Raw genomic sequence first — 21933 nt, 5'->3', positions numbered from 1 at the left:
AGGGTTAAATCCTATGGCTACAATTTCATTTAGTTTAATCTGCTCTTGGTTAAGTATTTCTTAAATTTCTCCATGATTAGGCAAAGGGGTCCAAACTGAAGTATAACTTTTAGAGGTTAGATTTTATAGACCTACTATAATACTGATGTGCAGGAATGTATCTTGTGTAGTAATTTACAAAACTTAACCACTCTGAAGTTGTATTCATTTTATGCAAGGAAACTTTGTAGTTCAGAAAACTTAGACCTACTCTGATAAGCCTCTGAGGCTTGTACAAAACATCAAGTCAGAACATTGGTGTTATATTGTAATAAACTATATAACTCGCCAATTTCTTTTAATTTTAATGACACTTGAGATTTGAATTTACAATTTAAGTTGTTCAGATGTAACAATATCATAATTTCTACACCATTCTTTCCAGACAACTAAAGCCAAAAACTGTTGAATTAACAAAGTTTAATAAACTCTGATCTGCTTATGCTAAAGTCCCTAACGTTTAAATGCTAATATATTTAATGTCATAAACTGTTGATTAAACTCATTAAAACTTCATTTAACTTACGTCCATGTTGAGTAAATGTGTAGTAACTTAAGGTAATCTAAAGCTAGAAGTTAGTACATTAATCTTCAAGGCACTTTATCAGAAATTATGTAAGTACTATAAGAAAAATCCTGAAAATCAGTTTTTAGAGATTTTAATGTCTTGAATATTTCATGTACTCAGCTTTTCAAATACCACCCCATTAAGCCACAATTTCATTTTTTGAAATTTAGTAACTTTTCAAGTTATGTTGAACGTTTTCATTATTTTCATATCGATGCGAAATACAGAAGACCTTATGTTCTTACTCTACCACTTATGTTGCTACTCTACCACTTATGTTGCTACTCTACCACTTATGTTGCTACTCTACCACTTATGTTGCTACTCTACCACTTATGTTGCTGCTTTACCACTTAAAATTAAACCATTGGACTGAATTTAAGAATTAATGAATGCAGGACAATGCATTCCTTGTACATCAGTAAAGTTGTAACAAGCAATGAACGGATGGTTGGATGATGTCTGGAGTAAGTGTTAAGAGAAGGAGGATCTAATCTATAGAAAGGAGTTAAAGTCTCTTACTAGTTTTGTCTTTAGTGAAAATTAGTTTAATTGGTTACTAATCTTAATAGGTCTGTGTAAAGGTTATATTAGTGAGACACTTAGGTTAGGTTTTCTCTGGTTAAATCAAGGTTAGCAAGTGTCTGTACCTCAGGTTAACACCATAAATTTAATCTAGATTTATAGTAAACCATAGAATATTGAGTCTAAATAATGATATAGTTTAAATAATGAGATTGAGTTTAAATCATGAGATTGAGTTTAAATCACGAGATTGAGTTTAAATCACGAGATTGAGTTTAAATCATTTGAGTTTAAATAATTTGAGTTTAAATCATGAGATCGAGTTTAAATCATGAGATTGAGTTTAAATCATGAGATTGAGTTTAAATCATGAGAGTTTAAATCACGAGATTGAGTTTAAATCATTTGAGTTTAAATCATGAGATTAAGGTAAACTTTGTTCAGTAGACAGCTCTAAGAATTCATATTTCATGACAGACAATATCAATTTCCTCTCACAATTGGCCAAAGGGGAAATTTCAAATCAAAGCTTTTTGAGAATAATCTAAATAATTCTGGTGCCTAAATTCATTCCATACTTGAATCGTAGATTTCAAAGCTTTTCATAATGAGTAATTAAATAAATATATGAAATAGAAAATCCACAGGTTAATCAAAAGTAATTTCACTTGTTTTTGCATTAATTATAGATTAAATCTAAAAGAATTTTTAAATAGCTTAATCAGTTTCTCACTTTACCAGATTGGTCTATCCTAATTGTTTTTATCTGTAGATTGTAAAATTTAGTTATTTTATGAATCTTTTAATATAACATTTTACGTGGCCACATTAAGATGAGGTGATAGGCAAGGTGTTGAGTTAAATATGCAGTTATAAAAATATTCTTTTTACAATATGGAAAAGTTTAAGTTTTTTTCAAACAATTCGTTTTTAATGGACAAGTTTCAGGCTTCTGCTTTGACCATAAGCAATGATATTTACAAATGATACCCAATGAATAAGATACTTCATAATTCTGATTGTTTTTCAAAAGTCTTTTAATAAATAAAATTATTTCTCGATGAAAGAGTAAAGCCATTAGTTCATCCCCATTGAAATATAGAAACACTTTGCAAGTCTTGGCCTTAATTCTTTTCAAATAAAGTATCATTTGTCTTCAGTATTCATAATAGGCCTAGTGGAGACATCTTGGTTAGAAGCCAACTAGTTGAGCCACATCTAGGATAACTGTAGATCGTCCACTATCCTTAACATTACGAAGAATTTAACAGTTAAAGAGGAATACTATCATACCCATAGATGTTTTTAACATTGTTAATAACCTTTTCCAAACCATATAATGGCCTAATATAAATCAGCTTCCTAAGTTTTAACTTTCATATTAATTTTATCTGATAAACTCATCAAAATATATTTATTTCACATAGTACGTTTTAAGATAGTTAATTTTTCAAATCCTTAAAAAATCTACTGACTATTAAAATCGGAAATACGAAGTTTATGAAGCCAAAGATATTTCATTGAAGGTAAACTGACTTCAAAGTATTCATATAAGAGAGAAGGATTTCGAATCATTCAAAATCTCCTTAAGCTTTTCAATATTTGGTTTTAGTAAGAAATGTTCAGGAGCATCTAATATCAATAGAATTTATTCAGGGCTGGGCAGTTGTGTGCGCGTGTGTGTGTTTATACTGTGTACTAATTTTTTATCGAGTAGGCCTACTGTTCGATTAGTTGGTGTGTGTGTATGATAGGAATAAGTACTAGACAATGTGACACTTTGGTAAAATCTCTGTTTGGTAGGTAGCCTTACTGTTAGTTTAAGGGTTGTTCAGCTTTGTAGGTAGGCCTACTGTTATTTTAAAGAGTTGTTCAGCTTTGAAGGTAGGCCTATTGTTAGTTTAAGGGGTTTTCAGCTTTGTGGGTAGGCCTACAGTTAGTTTAAGGGTTGTTCAGCTTTGTAGGTAGGCCTACTGTTAGTTTAAGGGTTGTTCAGCTTTATAGGTAGGCCTACTGTTAGTTTAAGGGTTGATCAGCTTTGTACATAGGCTGACTGTTAGTTTAAGGGTTGATCAGCTTTGTAGGTAGGCCTACTGTTAGTTTAAGGGGTTTTCAGCTTTGTGGGTGGGCCTACTGTTAGTTTAAGGGTTGCTCAGCTTTGTAGGTAGGCCTACAGTTAGTTTATGGGTTGATCAGCTTTGTAGGTAGGCCTACTGTTAGTTTAAGGGGTTTTCAGCTTTGTGGGTGGGCCTACTGTTAGTTTAAGGGTTGCTCAGCTTTGTAGGTAGGCCTACAGTTAGTTTATGGGTTGTTCAGCTTTGTAGGTAGGCCTACTCTTAGTTTAAGGGGTTTTCAGCTTTGTGGGTAGGCCTACTGTTAGTTTAAGGGTTGTTCAGCTTTGTAGGTAGGCCTACAGTTAGTTTAAGGGTTGTTCAGCTTTGTGGGTAGGCCTACTGTTAGTTTAAGGGTTGTTCAGCTTTGTGGGTAGGCCTACTGTTAGTTTAAGGGTTGTTCAGCTTTGTAGGTAGGCCTACAGTTAGTTTAAAGGTTGTTCAGCTTTGTGGGTAGGCCTACTGTTAGTTTAAGGGTTGTTTAGCTTTTAAGAAAATCTTAAATCAGGTTCTCTTCACGTAGCTTCCAAAATGGGTCATATTTGAAAATGTATTACACATGGAACTAAATTGACTTTTTGTGGTCCACGTGCAAGGTTAATGTGTACTTCGGTCCGATCTGCCTATCTGCTAGGAGGAGTAGTAAGGATAGTCAGGGCAGTGGTTTGCACGTGTCTTCTCCTTTACCCGACTCAATCATGCACATGAAATGGGATGGATGAGAGAGATCCTTTGGGGCAGTTGTGGTTCCTGTCTGCTTTTGAGAGGGCAAAAGGATTCTGGAGTAATTGATCGTGGTGGAATTGTAATATAAGACTGATGAGGTGTCCACTCCCTCCATCCATGTTTATATTTATATTTAATTATTGTTTCTAAACTAAAATTTAGATTTGAGAAAAAAGTCCCCTTGCTCTGTCACTGGTTAAAGGTTTATCATTTAAGATGTCAAAATTAGAATACTATAACATTATCTCCTCATACTATTCTTGGCGTATTTAATTCACAATCATTGCATTAATGTCTAAGATTTTCAATAAAACATTTCAAAAAGAGAAGGAAATGGAAAGCATTCAAGGGCCTGGTGACTTTGTTCATTCAAAAACAAAATGCTTAGTTAATCTTGTTACCAGGTGGGAAGGGGCGGGCCTTGGTGGGCTTTCCATTTCCTTCCCTTTTTTTTTATTGAAAACTTAACTAATTTACACAATCATGACGCTTTTAATCTCAAATGTTGAACTTCAAACTCATTCCAATGTTTAGAAAAATCAAAGATAACAAAATACTTTAGTATCCCATTTTATGAGATCTGAAATGTTCGTTTTCTATGATTGTCGTTGGTTGAGTTTGTTAGAAAACGGGGTTAAAGAATTTGATGTAGTTTGTCATTGACTTCGTAGTGTATTCATATTTATACTTAATATTGTTATTGAGTGTATTGAAACCTGTCCTATGTATGGTAAATAATCTTCTACAATAAAAGACATTATCTAAACGTATTTGTTTTTCTTAATTCATAATTTAAAGATAAAAATTAACACAAAATAGTCGACTCGGTCTACTATGCTTAAACCCAAAGTTAAAGTACCTTATATACTTTAAAGATAACTAATTTTGAGGCTAAAATGACTTATTATCACAAGACTTAGATTTGTCAGGAATGAATATACTTATGAGAATTGAACTAAACATGAATATCATAGTAAATAGTCTTCATTTTCATAATACTTTCATACCAGTGGAAGAGTGAACGATCTCTCTACATTGGAAGGGAATAAACCAGTCTTATAAAAGAACAATTGTGGTTTATAATAGTTTAAAAACAAGGTTTTATACTTCATGAGGTCTCTGGTCTTTCAGAGGAGAGAGAGAATGAAGGCATTTTACTGGTACCAGAAGAGGGAGGGGGACGACTGGGGAGAACACTCAGTCATATGAACGTTGGATTAAGGAGAACACTCCAGGTCACTGAAAATTTTTATATATTTTTTTTTATTTATATTTTTTATTTTGTTCAATATACTCTTTAATATGGTTGTAATGGTAATGAAAATAAATATATTTTAGATGTTTTTATTTCTTTTATTCACAATTTTAGTTTCATAAATTATAATACATTGTTATAAATTTTACAAAATAGTCAAGTTTTACTGCTCTTCTATACATTATTACTGTATCTTCTATTTAAATACATTATACTGTATTTTCCATTCATACATTACTACTGTATCTTCTGTTCATAAATTTCTACTGTATTATGTAATTTTGATCTGAAAATACATCTGTTTTAACAATGAAAAACGCAGAAAAGACATTAACCAAGTAAAGTGCAAAAGAGACATATTCGTAAGTAAAATACATTATAGAAGACATCTTAAGACATTCAAGGCTCAGCCATGGATGTTTTTTATGTCTTCTATAACGTCTTTTACTTTACGATTATAAGTCTCTTGTACTCTACATGGCTAATGTCTTTTCTGCGTTTTTTCATTGTTAAAACAGCTGAATTTTCAGATCAAAATTACATATTACAGTAGAAATTTATAAACAGAAGATAGTAGTAATGTATGAATAGAAAATACAGTAATAATGTATAAAATAGAAGATCCAGTAATAATGTATAAATATAGAATACAGTAATAATGCATAAACTAAAGATATAATAATGTATAAATATCAAAATAGAATAGCAATATATAAAAAGAAGTCATTAGCAATGCATATGTAGACAATATAATTGCAATATAAAAATACCTTTAGCAATTGACACAAGTTAAAATATTAATCAAAATTTAAATGCAACTTCTACTCTATACATAAAATACAATTTCCATATAAAGACCACTTGCCTGACTATTAATTTTCCTTGAATCTAAACCATTTTAGAATGACAACTGAAAGTGCAAATGAAAACGATTCTAAGCAATGTCTGCAGGATTTGGGTTCCATCACAAAAGGGAAATAGAAGCGTTTTAAATCAATAGTGATTCAAGCACCGATGTTTCTAGAAGTTACCTAATAGTGATATACTTCAAACCAGCTTAAAAAAAAAAAAAACTATAACTCATCCCCTCACTTCGTATGCTTAAAGATCTTATTCAACTCTACCTTCAAACTTGAAAATTTCTTTGTTATTAAAGGTTATGATTCTCGTATACCTAAATTCAAATCTTCCTTTAACTTTGAAAATTTATTTCAGTTATTAATGTTTATGATTATTTTCAATCTAAGGAAACATTTTGAAAGCTACTCTCTCCAATGAGATGAACTTCAAGCTATCTCCTAAAAATTTCCTCAAATTACAACTAAATAATTTAATCACAGAAATGGTTTCTCTAAATATTTCTAAAAGACTACCAAGAGGTATGTTTTCTATAGACTACCTTTCTAGAATGAATCTATAAACTATCCCCTTTAGTCTCGTCAAGAGCTATTCTTACGTCAATCACTATTACTTTCGTTACAAAAGGACAAATTAAAGTCATTTATAAATACAGATTCCTTAGAACTTGTCCCTTAACTTTTCATCTTAAAATCCTGTCCTGATAAACATAGGCATTTGTTTTTCGTTAATTCATATAGAGTCCCTTTTAAATAAGCTTAACTACCCTCAAATGTTTTACCCATTTCGTCAATAAATTTGTCTTAACTATTTTAATTCAAACTAATCCATTTCTGTACTTGACCTCTTTCTATACTTCACTGACACCATGACCTCTCTCTTATCTATTCTCTTCAAAATCCCTTAACCACTTTTAAATAGGTTTCTAGTTTTATAGCCACTCTTTCCTCAAATCTTTCAATCAATACATTCTTTACGGTTTTAGAACTAAGAGAGTTATTAGATACATATTCTTTCCTAGACCTTAAATCCAACAACTCATCCTCTTATAACTTTATTAATTTATAAATCTTCCTTAACTTCAAACAACTTTATAAAAACTAAAGAATTTAACAATTTATTCCCAAATACCTAAACTGAATCTTTAACCTTCCTTATGTCCTTAAGTCTTTCAATCAAGTCACTTGACCTACATTACCTAACTATTGGTGTGAAGCAGATCACGTGAATAAGGTCATTACATGAAATATCAATGAAAACATTCCTTAAAATCAGTAAAATTTGAGCAAAAACAGTTTAGTCATTCTAAGGCTTACTATCCAAGACTAAAAACTCCAAGAACATCAAGTTTAGGACAATTCCTCAGCTATTTTGGACAAGGATCTTACGTGTGACTGCTGGAATGTTCCACAAATGATGTTTCTTTTAAAAATTCAATCAAATTTGTATAAAAATAAATTCTAAGAAGAAAACAAGTGGGGAATAATGGACGAGAGAGAGAGAGAGAGAGAGAGAGAGAGAGAGAGAGAGAGAGAGAGAGAGAGAGAGAGAGAGACCAATATCTATCTGGTAATGTTAATTCAACAAATCTCCATCAGATACCATTATTTCTACAGGATTTCAAAATGGCTTTGATAATTTAAAACAACTTTACCTTGATTCTCACTGGCTTACTGCATAAATAGTAAAACCTATCAAATAAAGAAATTGCTCAATCTTAATGTTATATTAAGGACTGATGAAAATTGAAAAACAGTAAAGGCAGAAACTTAATCAATTTCTTAATGAATCAGATAGATAGATTTGACGGGATTCTCTTAAGCAATTATTTGAATAGAGGTAGCTATGGGATCAATGCTTGTACTACAGGGATAGACAAATAAGATTTTAACCTATTTTGAACGTACTTCAAAATGGAAACCAACATCGAGATCACGAACTCTGCAGACATAAGTTGGGACAACTAAAAGTTATAGAATAGAATTGATAAAAGTAATATTACAGAAATAACCTAATCTAAAAATGAAAGATCCATTTAAACTTTAAAATAAACTATAAACAAAATCTAAATGAAATGTTACGAAAGCAGAAGAATAATTAAAGAAATGGTTTGAAGATACAGTTCCAAGAATTTTGAATAATGCAAATAATAGATTTTAGAAGTTAGGAGTGTAAAGTACAAAGTTAATGACCCAGCAGTTGCACGTATTGATAACTTGTTTAAAATAGTTACATAAATTCACAGATAATATTACTCATTGACTTAGAAGTCTAGAGCAGGATTATCAAACTTAAATCCTTTCGAGGACCTATTATGCACATGACTATGGTCTCGAGGATCATCAAAGATTTGGTAACTAATTATTGGCAAAACTGTAGACTTAAAAGTATTTTTTGTAGGTCATTCTAGTTTGCCAAAAATACTTTTGGGTTCCTACTCGGATATAAAACTTTGTAAAACGAAGTTGAAATTTCTTAATTAATCCTTCGTTAAAGATTCGTTGATTGAACTAGACTTCTTTGAAGACCTGACAGATTACTGCCACCTGTTGACAACAGCAGCAGTTGTACAGGGTCCAGTATGATTTGTATCTTCGTTCAAGAATTCCTCTCTTCTTGTCATGGTTTCTTTAATCCTGTGAAAAGGAAATTGAAATATCAGTTTGATAACTGGATGGATATTTTACTTCATAACAAAATTTTCTAGACACAAATACAGCCTGAAATTACATATTAAAAATCCAGGCTATATTATCAGTTCAGGACTTGCAAAGCTTGCTTACCAGAAAACATGAAAAAAAGAGGTTTGGCTCAAGCTAAACTAAACAGAAGAAAGACAGAGATAATGAGAATGATATATACAATGGAAGATGAAATATCATTAGAGAGATAAAGGATTAATGAGGTAGAATCATTTAATTATTTAAGAACTATGATCTCTAATACAGGATCTCTAGGATTTAAGTTCAACGAAAGATTGAAAAAACAAATTGGTACAATCGTGACTAATTCTTTGCCTCGAGTTTTCCTACTATCGAAATAACGTGTTAATTTTATCTATAATTATTTATGTCTTTAATGGGAGCCGATTGAAATAAAGGAATTCAGTTCTTTAAGACGAAAACATAATAATTATTGTTACGCAGATGAACTTTTGTAAGCAAGAGATTGCTGGCCTTATAACAACTCGGCCGGTTGAAACGTTTAAAGTCTCACGCGAAGAGAAATGCAAATGTTTACACACCCATTAATGAGAATTTAGAATGAATTTTATAAATAATTTATTATAGTTTGAAGGATAAAATTTTTTTATTTACGATGTACATCATTTTTTTATTTTGAATGTTATATATAAAAAATTCTTCTATAGATTTTAGTAATATATAGATATTAAGAAAAATATTTTATCAGTATTCAAGTGTTTGTCCGTAGCGGTACCCGTGGTCCTATGTAGAAATTATATACATATTTAAAGGTGATTTTACCACCTATAATAGAACGTGTTTGGGATGACGACGAAGTACAGTCATCTTATTAGCTATCACTACATCTACAATCATGTTTAAACAGTTTAATGATAAATTGTATAGACGGACTAGCAATGGGTTCGCCGTGTGGGCAAACCTTCATGTTATTGTGAAAGGAAATGGCCGAGTGATTGTCCTGTCGATTTTAAGCCTTTCTTATACTGTCCATATGTTGACATTTTTACTTTTCAAAAATAAAGGCCATGTAAACCAGTTTTCAGATTATGTAAGTTCAAAGCGTCTTAATATAAAATTTACATAAGAAAGTGAACAGGATGATACTTTGCCCTTTCTAAATATTTTGGTCTCTCGGAAACGTAATACCTTTCAAACCTCAGTATTTCGGAAAAATGATCTTTTATAGTACTACGCTCTCCCTTTTTAAGTTCGGAACCAAAAATCTACAAAATTAATTCAATAAAAACGTTGTTATATAGATGTTACCATTATTATTATTATTATTAAGTTACAACCCTAATTGGAAAAGCGGGATGCTGTAAACCCAAGGGCTCCAAACATGGAAAATAGCCCAGTGAGGAAAAGAAATAAGGAAAAACTACAAAAGAAGTTTAAGAACAATAATAACAATAAAATAAATATTTCCTATATAAACTACAAAAACTTTAACAAAACAAGAGGAAAATAAATCAGATAGAATAGTGTGCCAGAGTGTACCCTCAAGCAAGAGAAATATCACACAATATTGGATGTATTTATTCAAGTATTTTTTTTTCATTCAGTAGATTGAAATTTCAAAATATACAATTTGAATATCTTGAAGCAGATATCTATGATAATTTTGGAAAGTTTTTAAAAAGGACTAAATAGTTTGTCGTATTAATTCAACCAAAGTTTCGGTACTGATACAGATAATGCCAACGTCTTTGACTGATGGTCTCAAACTTCAGAATATGATATATAAAAGTTAAAGATGAAGCAAATAAGTCATTGGAAGAAGTTATCATTCCACTAACATTCATACGTACATAAACCAAGGCACTTCCACAGATTTGGAGGCGGGGTGGTAGCCGACATCAAACAAATGAAAAAAAAGGGGACCTCTACTCTCTACGTTCCTCCCAGCCTAACAAGGGACTCGACCGAGTTCAGCTGGTACTGCTAGGGTGCCACAGCCCACCCTCCCACATTATCCACCACAGATGAAGCTTCATAACACTGAGTCCCCTACTGCTGCTACCTCCGCGGTCATCTAAGGCACCGGAGGAAGCAGCAGGGCCTACCGGAACTGCGTCACAATCGCTCGCCATTCATTCCTATTTCTAGCACGCTCTCTTGCCTCTCTCACATCTATCCCCCAGAGCTCTCTTCACTCCAATTCATCCACCCAAACCTTGGCCTTCCTGTTGCACTTCTCCCTTCAACTCTTGCATTCATCACCTTCATGAAATAAAAAAAGAAAAAAGCAACGCGAGATTTAAGGACAATGCAATGGTCGCTGTTGGTGGCTCTATGAAGTTTCTAAAGCTTAAACCAAATCAACCAAACCACTGTGGAACCAACACTCAAATTGTTTATCGTCTGGAGTACATTTTCTAAGTATCTGAAATATGGCAAAAGGCCCTTCTAATTGATAAATGTTGTAGAACTCTCTCTCTCTGGTACCTTCACAATCTAGTATCTCTACATCTTGTCATGAAGAAATTCTGAATTACACCCAGTGTACTTCCAAAAACACCTACTACACATTCATGAGGAAAACCATGACAACAGCAGCTGAGACTAAGTAGAACTATGCTATAGGAAGGAACCAAAGTGATGTTTGAGAGAGAGAGAGAGAGAGAGAGAGAGAGAGAGAGAGAGAGAGAGAGTATTTCAACACTGTTATTGTGTTGATCTCAACCAAATTCTGCGAGTAGGACAAATTAGGTCTGAAGCCTCCTGACATTCCTAAAGACCAAATGCAAAAATTCAATCCCATCTAAGAATGTTATTGGTAGGTCAAGAGTTGGACAACATCCTGCTGATGAACCCTAATTAAAGAGTTGAACAAGTAGGAAATGTGAAAAAAGGTTAACCTAAGCTTCGTTTACAAACCATATTATCGACTTTGATTCTTAATAACTTGAATTATTCACACCTTTTACAGTTAATTGTTGAAATTAAGAAGGGGAGGGATTATTAAAAGGGGGATGGGTTTGAAAAGGGAAGGGGGGTATTTTAAAGGGGAAGGGAGGTTTTCAAGGGATGTTTTAAAGGGGAAGGGGGGTTTTAAAGGGTTTTAAAGGGGAAGGGGGGTTTTAAAGGGGAAGGGGGGTTTTAAAGGGGAAGGCGGTATTTTAAAGGGGAAGGGTGTTTTAAAGGGGAAGGGGTGTTTTTAAGGGGAGGGGGTGTTTTAAAGGGGGTATTTTAAATGGGAAAGGGGTATTTTAAAGGGGAAGGGGGTGTTTTAAAGGGGAAGGGGGTGTTTAAAAGGGAAAAGGGGTATTTTAAAGGGGAAGGGGGTGTTTTAATGGGGAAGGGGGTATTTTAAAGGGGAAGGGGGTGTTTTAAAGGGGAAGGGGGTATTTTAAAGGGGAAGGGGGTGTTTTAAATGGGAAGGGGGTATTCTAAAGGGGAAGGGGGTGTTTTATAGGGGAAGGGGGTGTTTTAAAGGGGAAGGGGGTATTTTAAAGGGGAAGGGGGTATTTTAAAGGGGAAGGGGGTGTTTTAAAGGGGAAGGGGGGTATTTTAAAGGGGAAGGGGGGTGTTAAAGGGGAAGGGGGTATTTTGAAGGGGAGGGGGTGTTTTAAAGGGGAAGGGGGTATTTTGAAGGGGAGGGGGTGTTTTAAAGGGGAAGGGGGTATTTTAAAGGGGAAGGGGGTATTTTAAAGGGGAAGGGGGGTGTTAAAGGGGAAGGGGGTATTTTGAAGGGGAGGGGGGTGTTTTAAAGGGGAAGGGGGGTATTTTGAAGGGGAGGGGGTGTTTTAAAGGGGAAGGGGGTATTTTAAAGGGGAAGGGGGTGTTTTAAAGGGGAAGGGGGTATTTTAAAGGGGAAGGGGGTGTTTTAAAGGGGAAGGGGGTATTTTAAAGGGGAAGGGGGGTGTTAAAGGGGAAGGGGGTATTTTGAAGGGGAGGGGGTGTTTTAAAGGGGAAGGGGGTGTTTTAAAGGGGAAGGGGGTGTTTTAAAGGGGAAGGGGGTGTTTTAAAGGGGAAGGGGTATTTTTAAAGGGGAAGGGGGTGTTTCAAAGGGGAAGGGGGGTATTAAAGGGGAAGGGGTTGTTTTAATGGGGAAGGGGGTGTTTTAAAGGGGAAGGGGGGGGGGTTTAAAGGGGAAGGGGGTGTTTTAAATGGGAAGGGGGTATTTTAAAGGGGAAGGGGGGGTGTTTTAAAGGGGAAGGGGATGTTTTAAAGGGAAGGGTTTTTTTTTAAAGGGGAAGGGGGGTATTTTAAAGGGAAGGGGGTGTTTTAAGGGGGAAGGGGGTGTTTTAAGGGGGAAGGGGGTGTTTTAAAGGGGATGGGGTGTTTTACAGGGGAAGGGGGGTGTTTTACAGGGGAAGGGGGTGTTTTAAAGGGGAAGGGGGTATTTTAAAGGGGAAGGGGGTGTTTTAAATGGGAAGGGGGTATTCTAAAGGGGAAGGGGGGTGTTTTAAAGGGGAAGGGGGTGTTTTAAAGGGGAAGGGGGTATTTTGAAGGGGAGGGGGTGTTTTAAAGGGGAAGGGGGGTGTTTTAAAGGGGAAGGGGGGTGTTAAAGGGGAAGGGGGTGTTTTAAAGGGGAAGGGGGGGTATTTTGAAAGGGGAAGGGGGTGTTTTAAAGGGGAAGGGGGGTATTCTAAAGGGGAAGGGGGTGTTTTAAAGGGGAAGGGGGTGTTTTAAAGGGGAAGGGGGTGTTAAAGGGGAAGGGGGTGTTTTTAAAGGGGAAGGGGGTATTTTGAAGGGGAGGGGGTGTTTTAAAGGGGAAGGGGGTGTTTTAAAGGGGAAGGGGGGGTGTTAAAGGGGAAGGGGGTGTTTTAAAGGGGAAGGGGGTATTTTGAAGGGGAGGGGGTGTTTTAAAGGGGAAGGGGGTGTTTTAAAGGGGAAGGGGGTGTTTTAAAGGGGAAGGGGTGTTTTAAAGGGGAAGGGGGTATTTTAAAGGGGAAGGGGGTGTTTTAAAGGGGAAGGGGGTGTTTTAAAGGGGAAGGGGGGATTTTAAAGGGGAAGGGGGTTTTTTAAAGGGGAAGGGGGTGTTTTAAAGGGGAAGGGGGGGTATTTTAAAGGGGAAGGGGGTTTTAAAGGGGAAGGGGGTGTTTTAAAGGGGAAGGGGGCATTTTAAAGGGGAAGGGGGGGGGGGGGTTTAAAGGGGAAGGGGGTGTTTTAAAGGGGAAGGGGGGTTTTTAAAGGGGAAGGGGGGTATTTAAAGGGGAAGGGGGTATTTTAAAGGGGAAGGGGGGTGTTTTAAAGGGGGAAGGGGGTGTTTTAAAGGGGAAGGGGGTGTTTTAAAGGGGAAGGGGGTGTTTTAAGGGGAAGGGGGTGTTTTAAGGGGAAGGGGGTGTTTTACAGGGGAAGGGGGTGTTTTAAAGGGGAAGGGGGTGTTTTAAAGGGGAAGGGGGTGTTTTAGAGGGGAAGGGGGTATTTTAAAGGGGAAGGGGGTGTTTTAAGGGGAAGGGGGGTTTTTAACGGGGAGGGGTATTTCAAACGGGAAGGGGGTGTTTTACAGGGGAAGGGGGTGTTTTAAAGGGGAAGGGGATGTTTTAAGGGGAAGGGGGGTTTTAAACGGGGAGGGGTATTTTAAAGGGGAAGGGGGTGTTTTAAAGGGGAAGAGGATTTTAAAGGGGGTTTTAAAAGGGAAGGGGGTGTTTTTGCAGGGGAGGTCTGTGCTCTACTGAGTCCCCCTTTGGTTAGTTAAAATGTACACACACACAAACACACACCTGGATTAGTGTGTGTTTGTGTGTGTTTATATTTACTAACCAGAGGGGGACTCAGTAGAGCACAGACCTCCCCTGCAAAAGCTTATTTAATGACCTTTAACTCGACTTTGACCTTTGACCTTTAACCTTTGACCTTTAATTGGCGTGGATTTCCATACACTCAAATATGAACCAAGTTTGAAGTCTCTGTGACAACGATGTCCAAACTTATGGTTTATTACGTGAATTGGACATTTTGCTTGACTGTGACCTTGACCTTTAACCTTGACCTTTGACCCTGACCTTCCAAAATTTAATTATTTTCAGCTTTTTACATAACAGTTAATCCCTGCAAGTTTCATTACTCTACGATTAAAATTGTGGCCAGGAAGCTGTTTACAAACACACACACACACACACACACACAAACAAACAACCACAGACAGTGGGGTTAAACATAACCCCCTTCTAATTTCGTTGGCGGAGGTAATAAAGAAAAAACGTAACACGAAATTCAATTAGATAATTAGCTAACACAAAGAATATATGTATAAAAATACCTCCATTCCCACACCCACATGCAACAAAGAGACTATCTTTTTCCACCAAAAATCCCACAAAAATATTGAATTAAATAATGTGATTACATGAACATTAAATAGTCTTTTGATAATTATGAATGAATTTGCCAGCAAAAAATACCTTATAAATACAAATGATTATATTAAAACTTTAGTTTTCATATTACTTACCGTAAATATTTTGACCAGTCTCTTCCTAATGCCTGCTGTAGGTGGCTCCAGGACCGATTAGGCAGCGTCCAGCACCCTTCATAATCCTTCCCCTATTTGGCCTGGTTATGTCGAGCAATGTCTGAAAGAACAAATCGAGATGTTGAAAGGACCAAGAACAGAATTTTTAATACTTAAATTATCGGTATAACAATGAAATGTTATGAACAAATAGCCTAAAGCTATGTGTGTGTGGAGGAAAATAGCTTCACAAAGTAACAATGATTTTACCTAGCCCCTTTCCTCCATGAAGGTATGACTATGAAGCGGCCCCCCCCCCCTCTCTCTCTCTCTCTCTCTCTCTCTCTCTCTCTCTCTCTTTCAAAACTTTCAACCACTCTTTACCGTTTGTTGCAAAAAGATATAACTCCTTTAATGCCACGGGAGACTTTTCAGCATCTTTAGCAACTATTAAAAATGTAAAGATTTTTTTTGTTTTTGTTTAAATGTCAGACGAATATCTCCGTTTAGTTAAAATTTTCGTGAGATTCTTTATTGAAATATATTAATTTCACCATTTTTATTAAATATGCATTATCATTGATTTCTTCATTAGGAAAATGTTCGTTGTTTTACTGTGTATTGAAGTCATAACACGAAAAGAGAGAGAGAGAGAGAGAGAGAGAGAGAGAGAGAGAGAGAGAGAGAGAGAGAGAGAGAGAGAGAGAGAGAGAGATTAGATTACTCATACACTAATTGATTTATACTAGTTGCCTTTAAAGCAACTGAGTTTAAAATATGTACATTAGCCCATCTAGTTATCAGAACCGGTCGTCCAAAATATCTAAGAGAATTGCTACATATTGTGTAGCCAGCAACTCGTGCCGACACGAGAATAGTTACAGATGGTTTCAAATTACTGTGTGTGTGTGTGTGTGTGTGTGTGTGTGTGTGTGTGTGTGTGCTCTAGAGGTTTCAAATATGCGGCCGCGAGTCTATACAATATTAAGGCTTGCAAGAAGAAACTGAAGACTTTCTTGTTCTCGAAGTACTTCGATAAAGTGGATTTGACAATAAACGAGCAATATGCAACCTCGATTGATAAATACAGGCTCGATACTTAAGATGACGTCGTACCATTCTCGATAAATTATCGTTTTTAAACTGTTGTTGTCAAATCGCAAACATGAACAGAGCTGATTCTAAGAGCGTGTATGGCGTTGCATTTTAAATGGTTACGTTTACATGATTATTTCCATCTTGTCCTCAATGACAAAATTATTTAACCAAAAAATATAAAAAGTAGGATATTCGGATATATAGAAAATACGCTGTGTAATACTAAGAGCCTTACACCCCTACTCTGAGCGGCCAGTTAAAAGACACGTCCAAAACATCACCCCAACTGTGAGCAACAAAGGCGGGGGTGAGGGGGTGATTAATATAGCTCTTTGAAAGGTCATTGGGCACATGACCTACACTGAAATTGATATCAACAGAGTGGAACTCTTTAATAGACAAAAAGGTCAACTTAGTTCTCGACCTTTTGGACTGATTTTGGTCGTTTTGCTTGCCTGTGACCTTGACCTTTAACCTTCTAAAATTTAATACTTTCCAGCTCTTTACATAAGTTAAGAATCCCTGCAAGTTTCATTACTTTACGGTTAAAATTATGGCCGTATGGCTGATGACCGGAATTTGACCTTTTGCTTGACCTTGATCATCGACTCGACCTTGACTTTTGACCTTAACATGTATTAATTGGCGTGGATTTTCATACACTAAAATATGAACCAAGTTTGAAGTCTCTGTGACAAAGATGTCCAAACTAAAGGCTGATTACGTGAATTAGACATTTTGCTTGACCTTTAACTTTGACCTTTAAGCTTGACCTTACAAAATTAAACAAATTTCCAGCTTTTTACATAAAAGTTACTCCCAGTAAGTTTTATTATTCTACGATTAAAATTGTGGCCAGGAAGCTGTTCACAAACAAACACACTAAAAGAGGGTAAAACATATCACTCCTTCCAACTTCATTGGCGGAGGTAATAAATTAAATGGGAAAAAATAAGTCAAAGGAATATAAACATGAGTCATGGTATGACAATGAAACCATATCCAACAGATTTAGTCGAGTTGAGAACAAATCCCTCAGAAGGATATTGGGAGTTAAATGGCAGGACACGATTAGAAATGAAACTAATACTGCACCCTTCTTCAGCACCACGAAATTTGACATAATACTGCCATATTATGCAAAGCTATTGTTTTCCTCTACTACTTTTTCATAATTCAAAACAATTCGCCACACAGGAAACGAGTTAACTATAAAAAAAACTACAGAATTATAAAAACAAAAACTAGCCTGTTTTCCTCACTAAACGACCTGGAACTGTCATCGTCAACATAGTCAACCAAACGGAAGTTCGTGAAACCAATGTACATTTGATATATTTGTTCAATATATATATACAAAATTAAAAATGGAGTTATTACTTAAGTGTCCATAAAATATACAATTCCCAAATAATGACAGTTTTGAGTAATTATGAAAATTGGAGGAAACCAAATGATTTGAATAATTTGGCAGTTAATGGAGAGAGAGTGTAAACAAACATGAAGGTTAACAATGTCTTTTCCGAATGAAGACAAAGACATTTTGGGAGAACAAATCGAGATTGTAAAAAACAAAAATGCATCTGAAAATATTTTTAACCGAACATTTATTTCCCAAAAAGGAATTTAATGTTTTTTTACGAACGATATAAAAAGACTATGAATTGGTAATACAGAGATTTCGAGATTTTCCAATAATTGGTATCAAAGTCACAAAAATGCTCAAAACTTCTTCTGAATGAATAAGTATATTAATGAATTACAATTACACATATAAATTAATAACAAACCATTTATGATTTAATCAATATATTCACAGCTAATTACTTAATGACAGTACCATGGTCTTCCTCTGTCTTGGGTTAAGAGTTCTCTTGCTTGAGGGTACACTCGGGCACACTATTCTATCTTATTTCTCTTCCTCTTGTTAAAGTTTTTATAGTTTATATAGGAAATATTCATTCTAATGTTGATACTGTTCTTGAAATACTTATTTTCCCTTGTTTCCTTTCCTCACTGGGCTATTTTTCCTGTTGGAGCCCCTTAGCTTATAGCACCCTGCTTTCCGTAACAAACTAAAACTAAAACGAATACGAATACGAAAACTCAAACGAATACTCATACGAAATCTCAAACTCAAACTCAAATGAATACTCAAACTCATACTCATACTAATACTCAAACTCAAACTCAAACGAATACTCAAATTCATACTCATACGAATACTCAAACGAATACTCAAACTCAAACTCAAAACGAATACTCAAACTCAAACTCATACTCATACTAATACTAATACTCAAACTCAAACGAATACAAATTCTCAAACTCAAACTAATACTCAAACTCAAACTAATACTCAAACGAATACGAAAACTCAAACTCAAACGAATACGAAAACTCAAACGAATACGAATACAAATACGAAAACTCAAACTCAAACGAATACGAAAATGAAAACTCAAACTCAAACGAATGCAAATACGACAACTCAAACTCAAACGAATACGAATACGAAAATTCAAACTCAAACGAATACAACTCAAACTCAAACGAATACAAAAACTCAAACTAAAATTCAAACTTAAACGAATACGAATACGAAAACTCAAACTCAAACAAATACGAATACGAAAACTCAAACTCAAACGAATACAAATACAAAAACTCAAACTCAAACTCAAACGAATACGAATACGAAAACTCAAACTAAAATTCAAACTCAAACGAATACGAATACGAAAACTCAAACGAATACGAATACTCAAACTCAAACTAAAATTCAAACTCAAACGAATACTCAAACTCAAACGAATACGAATATGAATACGAATACTCAAACTCAAACTAATACGAAAACTCAAACTCAAACGAATACGAAAACTCAAAATGAATACGAATATGAATGCGAATACTCAAACTCAAACTAATACCAAAACTCAAATTCAAACAAATACGAAAACTCAAACTCAAACTAATATGAAAACTCAAACTCAAACGAATATGAATACTTAAACTCAAACGAATACGAAAACTAAAACTCAAACTCAAACAAATACGAAAACTCAAACGAATACGAAAACTCAAACGAATACGAAAACTCAAACTCAAACGAATACGAATATGAATACGAAAACTCAAATTCAAACTCAAACTAATAATAATAATAATTCATATATGTTTAATAGCCAGAACAAATAAGTAAAAAAAAAAATACACCAGTAATGTATAAATTAAATACTTAAGAAATGGACATATCAGTTCGCTGTATTTATAAATTAAGTCCAATTAATTATTATAATTAGCATAAATCCCACAGAGCATAAAAAGATTTTACAATTGAAAAATGCAAAACAAAATGAATAACTTAAACTCTGACCAACATTAATCGTGGATAAAAAAAGTCTAAATTTCGTGGTCCACTTGGTCTAACCATCAACTCTCTCACCTGTCAGTCACACCTTAATGACAGGTAGTTACGCAATCCCTCAACTACCGGTGATATATATATATATATATATATATATATATATATATATATATATATATATATATATATATATATATATATATATATATATATATATATATGAAGCTAATGAAATGTACATTATTGTGTTTATGACCTCATAAAATAGGTTACGATGTTTCAATGACTTTACACAGACATATAATCGAAGCAATCCTTTCTGAGAAACCTTAACGTGGTGAAAGGGTTTGCGTGTCGCCATGAGCAGCAAAGGTGTACTAGTCAGGGGCACCTATACTAGGTTGGTTTGCTCTGAGCAAAGACAAAAATCTATCACCAACCCGCAGTGGCCAACGTGTTGATGAAAAAGGGCCAGACCGCAGACATGAATAAAGACATGTCTGAAGCCTTTGTCCTGCACTGGACTAGAAAAAGCTACTATATATATATATATATATATATATATATATATATATATATATACATATATATATATATATATATATATATATATATATATATACATATATATATATATATATATATATATATATATATATATATATACATATATATATATATATATACATATATATATATATATATATATATATATATATATATATATACATATATATATATATATACATATATATATATATACATACATATATATATACATATATATATACATATATATATATATATATATATATATATATATATATATACATATATATATATATACATGTATATATATATATATATATATATACATATATATATATATATATATATATATACATATATATATATATATATATATATATATATATATATATATATATATATATATATATATATATATATACATATATATATATATATATATATATATATATATATATATATATATATATATATATATATATATATATATATATATATATATATATATATATACATACATATATATATATATATATATACATATATATATATATATATATATATATATATATATATATATATACATATATATATATATATATATATATATATATATATATATACATACATATATATATATATATATATATATATATACATACATACATATATATATACATACATACATATATATATATATACATATATATATATATATATATATATATATATATATATATATATATATATATATATATATATATATATATATATATATATATATATATATATATATATATATATATATATACATACATACATATATATATATATATATATATATATATATATATAATACATATATATATATATATATATATATATATATATATATATATATACATAGCCATTTCTAGTCCACAACCGGACAAAGGCTTCAGACATGTTTTTAATTATGTCTAAGGTTGGGCCAATTTTCATCATATTTCTTACATTTTAATCAAACCAACGTCTTATATTAACAAATAAAATGTCTATTTTTCTATAGATTTCATAACTGCAAAATCCTACCAATTAATATATATATCTAAATTCAAAATCAATTTCTAAATCCACCACTCAACTGACCTTTGATCTTCACTCCTTCAGGTCTCGTAGGGAAATGCTCTGAAAACCATTGTATATTCCCTCAGCCAATCAGAGGCCTCCAACAGAACCCCTTTGTAAGCCAATCTCTCATTGGCTTAAACATTCATTCTTTGGCTAAGATGCTTAGAAGCTGTTTTCCAATCGGCTGGAGTCTTCCAATCAATTTTCATTCAGTGTATTTTCAAAGGAAAATTATATCATGGCCAGTAACATATTTGACATAAACTAATAGTAAATTTATGTAAATTAATATGCTAAATTGGAAATTGAATAAAAAGTAAAATTTAGTATAATAAACAGTTGAATTGAAGAATTGAAAGACCTTCTTGGCTAACAAGCAAACAAGGAGGTTGGTTCTTTCAAAGAGAGTCATTTTCTGTAATAACTTAAGCATTTTTTTGAGCCAACAAATTTGAAGAAAATAATTTCATTGATATATTTTAACAATATAAAAAACTTTGTATATTATTATTATTATTATTATCATTATTATTATTATTAGCTGAGCTACAACCTTAGTTGGAAAAGCAGGATGCTATAAGCCAAAGGGCTGCAAGAGGGAAAAATAGCCCATTGAGGA

General features: G+C 33.5%; 1 long non-coding RNA gene across 1 annotated transcript; it reads right to left on the bottom strand.

Annotated features, from left to right (window-relative positions):
- Positions 1-5959: 5959 nt before the first annotated feature.
- Positions 5960-21435, bottom strand: LOC137637019 (uncharacterized). Its single transcript, XR_011043356.1, has 3 exons — positions 21333-21435; positions 15188-15308; positions 5960-8718 (listed from the first exon to the last, which is right to left on the bottom strand). It is a non-coding gene; the product is annotated as an uncharacterized lncRNA (long non-coding RNA).
- Between the last annotated feature and the right edge of the window lie 498 nt (positions 21436-21933).

Source organism: Palaemon carinicauda, chromosome 3, assembly GCF_036898095.1.
Source record: "Palaemon carinicauda isolate YSFRI2023 chromosome 3, ASM3689809v2, whole genome shotgun sequence".
Taxonomy (NCBI): domain Eukaryota; kingdom Metazoa; phylum Arthropoda; class Malacostraca; order Decapoda; family Palaemonidae; genus Palaemon; species Palaemon carinicauda.
Note: the sequence above shows the minus strand (reverse complement) of the source record. Positions and strands in the feature narration are given on the sequence as shown.